Source organism: Schistocerca serialis, unplaced genomic scaffold (genome assembly GCF_023864345.2).
Source record: "Schistocerca serialis cubense isolate TAMUIC-IGC-003099 unplaced genomic scaffold, iqSchSeri2.2 HiC_scaffold_162, whole genome shotgun sequence".
Lineage (NCBI taxonomy): Eukaryota > Metazoa > Arthropoda > Insecta > Orthoptera > Acrididae > Schistocerca > Schistocerca serialis.
This window is the reverse complement of record NW_026047722.1, coordinates 60,001-67,500: the sequence shown is the minus strand read 5'-3', so window position 1 is coordinate 67,500 and position 7,500 is coordinate 60,001. Positions and strand designations below refer to the sequence as shown.

Genomic DNA, 7,500 nt, shown 5'->3' with positions numbered 1-7,500 from the left:
TACCAAAAGTGGCCCACTTGGCACTCCGATCCGAGTCGTTTGCTCGCGGCTTCAGCATATCAAGCAAGCCGGAGATCTCACCCATTTAAAGTTTGAGAATAGGTTGAGGTCGTTTCGGCCCCAAGGCCTCTAATCATTCGCTTTACCGGATGAGACTCGTACGAGCACCAGCTATCCTGAGGGAAACTTCGGAGGGAACCAGCTACTAGATGGTTCGATTAGTCTTTCGCCCCTATACCCAGCTCCGACGATCGATTTGCACGTCAGAATCGCTACGGACCTCCATCAGGGTTTCCCCTGACTTCGTCCTGGCCAGGCATAGTTCACCATCTTTCGGGTCCCAACGTGTACGCTCTAGGTGCGCCTCACCTCGCAATGAGGACGAGACGCCCCGGGAGTGCGGAGGCCGCCGCCCCGTGAAGGGCGGGGAAGCCCCATCCTCCCTCGGCCCGCGCAAGGCGAGACCTTCACTTTCATTACGCCTTTAGGTTTCGTACAGCCCAATGACTCGCGCACATGTTAGACTCCTTGGTCCGTGTTTCAAGACGGGTCGTGAAATTGTCCAAAGCTGAAGCGCCGCTGACGGGAGCGATTATTCCGCCCGAGAGCATCCCGAGCCAACAGCGGCGCGGGTCCGGGGCCGGGCCAGGTAGGTCCGTCATCCGGGAAGAACCGCGCGCGCTTGCCGGGAGCCCGAGCGCCCAAAGGGGCGAATCGACTCCTCCAGATATACCGCCGGGCAGCCAGCCAGGACACCGGGGCTCTGCCCAACAGACGCGAACCGAGGCCCGCGGAAGGACAGGCTGCGCACCCGGGCCGTAGGCCGGCACCCAGCGGGTCGCGACGTCCTACTAGGGGAGAAGTGCGGCCCACCGCACACCGGAACGGCCCCGCCCCGCGGCGAGTGGAAAGGCAACCGGACACGACCCCGCCGCGAATTGCTCCGCGCGGGCGGCCGGCCCCATCTGCCGAGGGCGGAGGCCAGTGGCCGGATGGGCGTGAATCTCACCCGTTCGACCTTTCGGACTTCTCACGTTTACCCCAGAACGGTTTCACGTACTTTTGAACTCTCTCTTCAAAGTTCTTTTCAACTTTCCCTCACGGTACTTGTTCGCTATCGGTCTCGTGGTCATATTTAGTCTCAGATGGAGTTTACCACCCACTTGGAGCTGCACTCTCAAGCAACCCGACTCGAAGGAGAGGTCCCGCCGACGCTCGCACCGGCCGCTACGGGCCTGGCACCCTCTACGGGCCGTGGCCTCATTCAAGTTGGACTTGGGCTCGGCGCGAGGCGTCGGGGTAGTGGACCCTCCCAAACACCACATGCCACGACAGGCGGCAGCCTGCGGGGTTCGGTGCTGGACTCTTCCCTGTTCGCTCGCCGCTACTGGGGGAATCCTTGTTAGTTTCTTTTCCTCCGCTTAGTAATATGCTTAAATTCAGCGGGTAGTCTCGCCTGCTCTGAGGTCGTTGTACGAGGTGTCGCACGCCACACCGCCAGCCGGCTGTGCACGCTACCGAGTAAGTACCGGTATGCGAACCGCCAGGCGACGGGCGCGCATCGCACGTTTAAGGAGACGCGGCCGGCCCCACAGGCGGCCACGACACTCCCAGGTCTGCGAAGCGGGGCAAACGCCGCGCGCTTCAGTATACGTAGCCGACCCTCAGCCAGACGTGGCCCGGGAACGGAATCCATGGACCGCAATGTGCGTTCGAAACGTCGATGTTCATGTGTCCTGCAGTTCACATGTCGACGCGCAATTTGCTGCGTTCTTCATCGACCCACGAGCCGAGTGATCCACCGTCCTGGGTGATCTTTTCATAGTTTCCACCATCTCTTTCGAGACAGTTGCATAGGCGGGACTGAGGCGTGTGGCGGCCCTGTTCCAGCGTTCAGTGTCCAACGGCCTCACGGCCGATGGGCGTCGTACGGCTCCACACCGGAGCGGACAGGCAGTCGGGCGAAAGTCATTCAAAACCGGCGCCAGGCGCCAGGTGCCGCAGGCCAGCCGCTCCAGCGCTTCAGCGCTCGTACCACACAACATTGCCGTTAGTTTTGAGACGAACGCGTGGTTCCGCACGCGGCGCACGGCTACTGCGAGCCGTACAGGTAGCTGCGTGTTGCGCGACACGACACGCACATCGAAAGACATGCAGTCTAGTCGGTAATGATCCTTCCGCAGGTTCACCTACGGAAACCTTGTTACGACTTTTACTTCCTCTAAATGATCAAGTTTGGTCATCTTTCCGGTAGCATCGGCAACGACAGAGTCAATGCCGCGTACCAGTCCGAAGACCTCACTAAATCATTCAATCGGTAGTAGCGACGGGCGGTGTGTACAAAGGGCAGGGACGTAATCAACGCGAGCTTATGACTCGCGCTTACTGGGAATTCCTCGTTCATGGGGAACAATTGCAAGCCCCAATCCCTAGCACGAAGGAGGTTCAGCGGGTTACCCCGACCTTTCGGCCTAGGAAGACACGCTGATTCCTTCAGTGTAGCGCGCGTGCGGCCCAGAACATCTAAGGGCATCACAGACCTGTTATTGCTCAATCTCGTGCGGCTAGAAGCCGCCTGTCCCTCTAAGAAGAAAAGTAATCGCTGACAGCACGAAGGATGTCACGCGACTAGTTAGCAGGCTAGAGTCTCGTTCGTTATCGGAATTAACCAGACAAATCGCTCCACCAACTAAGAACGGCCATGCACCACCACCCACCGAATCAAGAAAGAGCTATCAATCTGTCAATCCTTCCGGTGTCCGGGCCTGGTGAGGTTTCCCGTGTTGAGTCAAATTAAGCCGCAGGCTCCACTCCTGGTGGTGCCCTTCCGTCAATTCCTTTAAGTTTCAGCTTTGCAACCATACTTCCCCCGGAACCCAAAAGCTTTGGTTTCCCGGAGGCTGCCCGCCGAGTCATCGGAGGAACTGCGGCGGATCGCTGGCTGGCATCGTTTATGGTTAGAACTAGGGCGGTATCTGATCGCCTTCGAACCTCTAACTTTCGTTCTTGATTAATGAAAACATACTTGGCAAATGCTTTCGCTTCTGTTCGTCTTGCGACGATCCAAGAATTTCACCTCTAACGTCGCAATACGAATGCCCCCGCCTGTCCCTATTAATCATTACCTCGGGTTCCGAAAACCAACAAAATAGAACCGAGGTCCTATTCCATTATTCCATGCACACAGTATTCAGGCGGGCTTGCCTGCTTTAAGCACTCTAATTTGTTCAAAGTAAACGTGCCGGCCCACCGAGACACTCAATAAAGAGCACCCTGGTAGGATTTCAACGGGGTCCGCCTCGGGACGCACGAGCACGCACGAGGCGGTCGCACGCCTTCGGCTCGCCCCACCGGCAGGACGTCCCACGATACATGCCAGTTAAACACCGACGGGCGGTGAACCAACAGCGTGGGACACAAATCCAACTACGAGCTTTTTAACCGCAACAACTTTAATATACGCTATTGGAGCTGGAATTACCGCGGCTGCTGGCACCAGACTTGCCCTCCAATAGATACTCGTTAAAGGATTTAAAGTGTACTCATTCCGATTACGGGGCCTCGGATGAGTCCCGTATCGTTATTTTTCGTCACTACCTCCCCGTGCCGGGAGTGGGTAATTTGCGCGCCTGCTGCCTTCCTTGGATGTGGTAGCCGTTTCTCAGGCTCCCTCTCCGGAATCGAACCCTGATTCCCCGTTACCCGTTACAACCATGGTAGGCGCAGAACCTACCATCGACAGTTGATAAGGCAGACATTTGAAAGATGCGTCGCCGGTACGAGGACCGTGCGATCAGCCCAAAGTTATTCAGAGTCACCAAGGCAAACGGACCGGACGAGCCGACCGATTGGTTTTGATCTAATAAAAGCGTCCCTTCCATCTCTGGTCGGGACTCTGTTTGCATGTATTAGCTCTAGAATTACCACAGTTATCCAAGTAACGTGGGTACGATCTAAGGAACCATAACTGATTTAATGAGCCATTCGCGGTTTCACCTTAATGCGGCTTGTACTGAGACATGCATGGCTTAATCTTTGAGACAAGCATATGACTACTGGCAGGATCAACCAGGGAGCTGCGTCAACTAGAGCTGAGCAGCCGGCCGCCCGGGAGTGTGTCCCGGGGGCCCGCGCGAACACGCAAGCGTCCGCTCAATTATTCTGCAAACAGGAGGAGGCTGAGCTCCCCTGCACAACACACCTCGAAACCCTCTCAGGTCCCGGCGGCGCGCAGCGCCGTCCTAAGTACTTGGTCGGGTTCGAGAGAGGCGCAATCGCCCGGAGTTAGGCGAGTAGACGCTTTAGGTGCGACCACCCGTGCTCCCAACTGAGCTTGCCGCTGCCGACAGAGGCCCGGGAGCGTGCTGTCGTGGCATTGCCGGCGGGAGACAACACGCGCCACCTACGGTGACCGGCAGCTCCAACGCCAGCGCCACAGAAGGACAAAAGCCCCACTTGGGTGCCGAAGCGAACTCTCCCAGCACAGCGCACGCGCCAACACGTCCGCACAGCTGCGATACAAACCACCTGCGAGAACCGCTGGGGCGACCGAGCAGCAGACGGCGTCGCGGCGCCGAGCGCCGGGCGGCGGCGCATCCTCAGCGCACACAGTCCTCAATCGGACCAGCACACTGCAGATGGCCACCGCGCTTCGCACCGGGCCCGCGAGGACCTACTTTGGCCGCAAGGCGCCGCGAGCAGGGGGCGCCGGCGCGCAGCTGCGCCGCCTGCCGCGTCCGTCGGCCGGCGCGCCTGCCACTGGCCGCCCCCACCAGCCGGCTGTAGCGCGTGCGCCCACGCACCGCGCTGCCAGCACGCCGGGCGGCCCCCCCTCACCGGCCGGGGACGGTCCCACCCAGCCACCGCCGCGTATCGCCTCACACCCAGATCCCCTTTCGCGTTCGTGGGCATGGTGGGTCCCCTTTCACGTTCGTGGGCATGGTGGGTATCCCTGAAACAACCGGTTAATAGCTCGACCGATCGTCGCCAACACTGATTCACCTCTAGCGAGAACAACCGCACCACAACGGGTTACCTGTTGTTCATTTGCGTAACGTCACCAGCAAACGTAGACGTCCATCGCCATTTGCAACGAGTATTGCATGCCTGTGTCAGGTGTCACAACACACTACGTCTGCCCACATAGACGCAACAACATGTGCACGCCTCGAGAACACGTGGAAGGTAGCCCCCGTACGTATGCGGTGTCCATTGCGCGAACGACTGTCAGCCGGCCTCTGCAGGATGTCGCAGATGTGGAACGCGGTGCAACATGCTATCACGGTGTGTGAGAAGAGACGACTACGTCCGAATACACGCTCCACTACATCAACAGACTGCTCATGCTGATCGCCATCCAGGGCGTCCGTTCCTCCCACACGTCTGAATGGCGTACCACACTGCAATCCAGCTCTTATAGGGAGACGACACGTAGCTGCGTGCACAATATTTGGACTGTATGGTCTGCCGTTGCTAGGCGCAGTCGTCGTACGGTCACACATGTGCCACGATGTATCATTCAGTACATACGGACCAATGTGCAGTACAGTTTGTGGGTTTTGCGTACATCGGCGGACAGGTGACAGGCCGTACCACAACGTAGGCTGAGTACGTCGGCATGCGAAGGGCATTGAACATGCAAACTTCTCAACGACCAGCTTGCGAAGGCAGGGGGGAAGGGGGGGGGGCATGTACGTCCTGCTGCTATCCACATTACAGTGTATAGCAGGAGCATGTGGAAAGTCAGCAACACCTGCAAGGTGTTTAACATGACGCGATACACAGGGGACCGGGCAGTGCGAATAGCGAACTATATTGCGAGGGTTGCGGTTAGGCAACACTACACTAATTTAACGAGTTGCATAACAATTACAGAGCAGGTTCAGCGACAACGTGCGTCAGGTTAAGGCGCAATATAGGTTAGGTTGAGGCACAATATAGGTTAGGTTAAGGCACAACATGGGTTACGTTAAGGCACAAATTGGGTTACGTTAAGGCACAACATGGGTTACGTTAAGGCACAACATGGGTTACGTTAAGGCACAAATTAGGTTACGTTAAGGCACAAATTAGGTTACGTTAAGGCACAAATTAGGTTACGTTAAGGCACAAATTAGGTTACGTTAAGGCACAAATTAGGTTACGTTAAGGCACAAATTAGGTTACGTTAAGGCACAAATTAGGTTACGTTAAGGCACAAATTAGGTTACGTTAAGGCACAAATTAGGTTACGTTAAGGCACAAATTAGGTTACGTTAAGGCACAAATTAGGTTACGTTAAGGCACAAATTAGGTTACGTTAAGGCACAAATTAGGTTACGTTAAGGCACAAATTAGGTTACGTTAAGGCACAAATTAGGTTACGTTAAGGCACAAATTAGGTTACGTTAAGGCACAAATTAGGTTACGTTAAGGCACAAATTAGGTTACGTTAAGGCACAAATTAGGTTACGTTAAGGCACAAATTAGGTTACGTTAAGGCACAAATTAGGTTACGTTAAGGCACAAATTAGGTTACGTTAAGGCACAAATTAGGTTACGTTAAGGCACAAATTAGGTTACGTTAAGGCACAAATTAGGTTACGTTAAGGTACAATATGGGTTAGGTTAAGGTACAATATGGGTTAGGTTAAGGTACAATATGGGTTAGGTTAAGGTACAATATGGGTTAGGTTAAGGTACAATATGGGTTAGGTTAAGGCACAACGTAGGTTAGGTTAAGGCACAACATAGGTTAGGTTAAGGCACAACATAGGTTAGGTTAAGGCACAACATAGGTTAGGTTAAGGCACAACATAGGTTAGGTTAAGGCACAACATAGGTTAGGTTAAGGCACAACATAGGTTAGGTTAAGGCACAACATAGGTTAGGTTAAGGCACAACGTAGGTTAGGTTAAGGCACAACGTAGGTTAGGTTAAGGCACAACGTAGGTTAGGTTAAGGCACAACGTAGGTTAGGTTAAGGCACAACGTAGGTTAGGTTAAGGCACAACGTAGGTTAGGTTAAGGCACAACGTAGGTTAGGTTAAGGCACAACGTAGGTTAGGTTAAGGCACAACGTAGGTTAGGTTAAGGCACAACGTAGGTTAGGTTAAGGCACAACGTAGGTTAGGTTAAGGCACAACGTAGGTTAGGTTAAGGCACAACGTAGGTTAGGTTAAGGCACAACGTAGGTTAGGTTAAGGCACAACGTAGGTTAGGTTAAGGCACAACGTAGGTTAGGTTAAGGCACAACGTAGGTTAGGTTAAGGCACAACGTAGGTTAGGTTAAGGCACAACGTAGGTTAGGTTAAGGCACAACGTAGGTTAGGTTAAGGCACAACGTAGGTTAGGTTAAGGCACAACGTAGGTTAGGTTAAGGCACAACGTAGGTTAGGTTAAGGCACAACGTAGGTTAGGTTAAGGCACAACGTAGGTTAGGTTAAGGCACAACGTAGGTTAGGTTAAGGCACAACGTAGGTTAGGTTAAGGCACAACGTAGGTTAGGTTAAGGCACAACGT

General features: G+C 54.5%; 3 non-coding genes across 3 annotated transcripts in view; all 3 read right to left on the bottom strand.

Moving 5' to 3' along the window:
* LOC126443613 (large subunit ribosomal RNA) overlaps positions 1–1,470 on the bottom strand; it is a 4,222-nt gene extending 2,752 nt beyond the window's left edge. The window contains exon 1 of the ribosomal RNA XR_007582049.1: positions 1–1,470. This exon is cut by the window's left edge and continues 2,752 nt beyond it. This is a non-coding gene — a ribosomal RNA (large subunit ribosomal RNA).
* A 188-nt stretch (positions 1,471–1,658) lies between these two features.
* On the bottom strand, positions 1,659–1,813 carry LOC126443622 (5.8S ribosomal RNA). Its single transcript, XR_007582055.1, has one exon. It is a non-coding gene; the product is annotated as a 5.8S ribosomal RNA (ribosomal RNA).
* A 353-nt stretch (positions 1,814–2,166) lies between these two features.
* Positions 2,167–4,075, bottom strand: LOC126443608 (small subunit ribosomal RNA). The gene has a single exon (XR_007582044.1). It is a non-coding gene; the product is annotated as a small subunit ribosomal RNA (ribosomal RNA).
* Between the last annotated feature and the right edge of the window lie 3,425 nt (positions 4,076–7,500).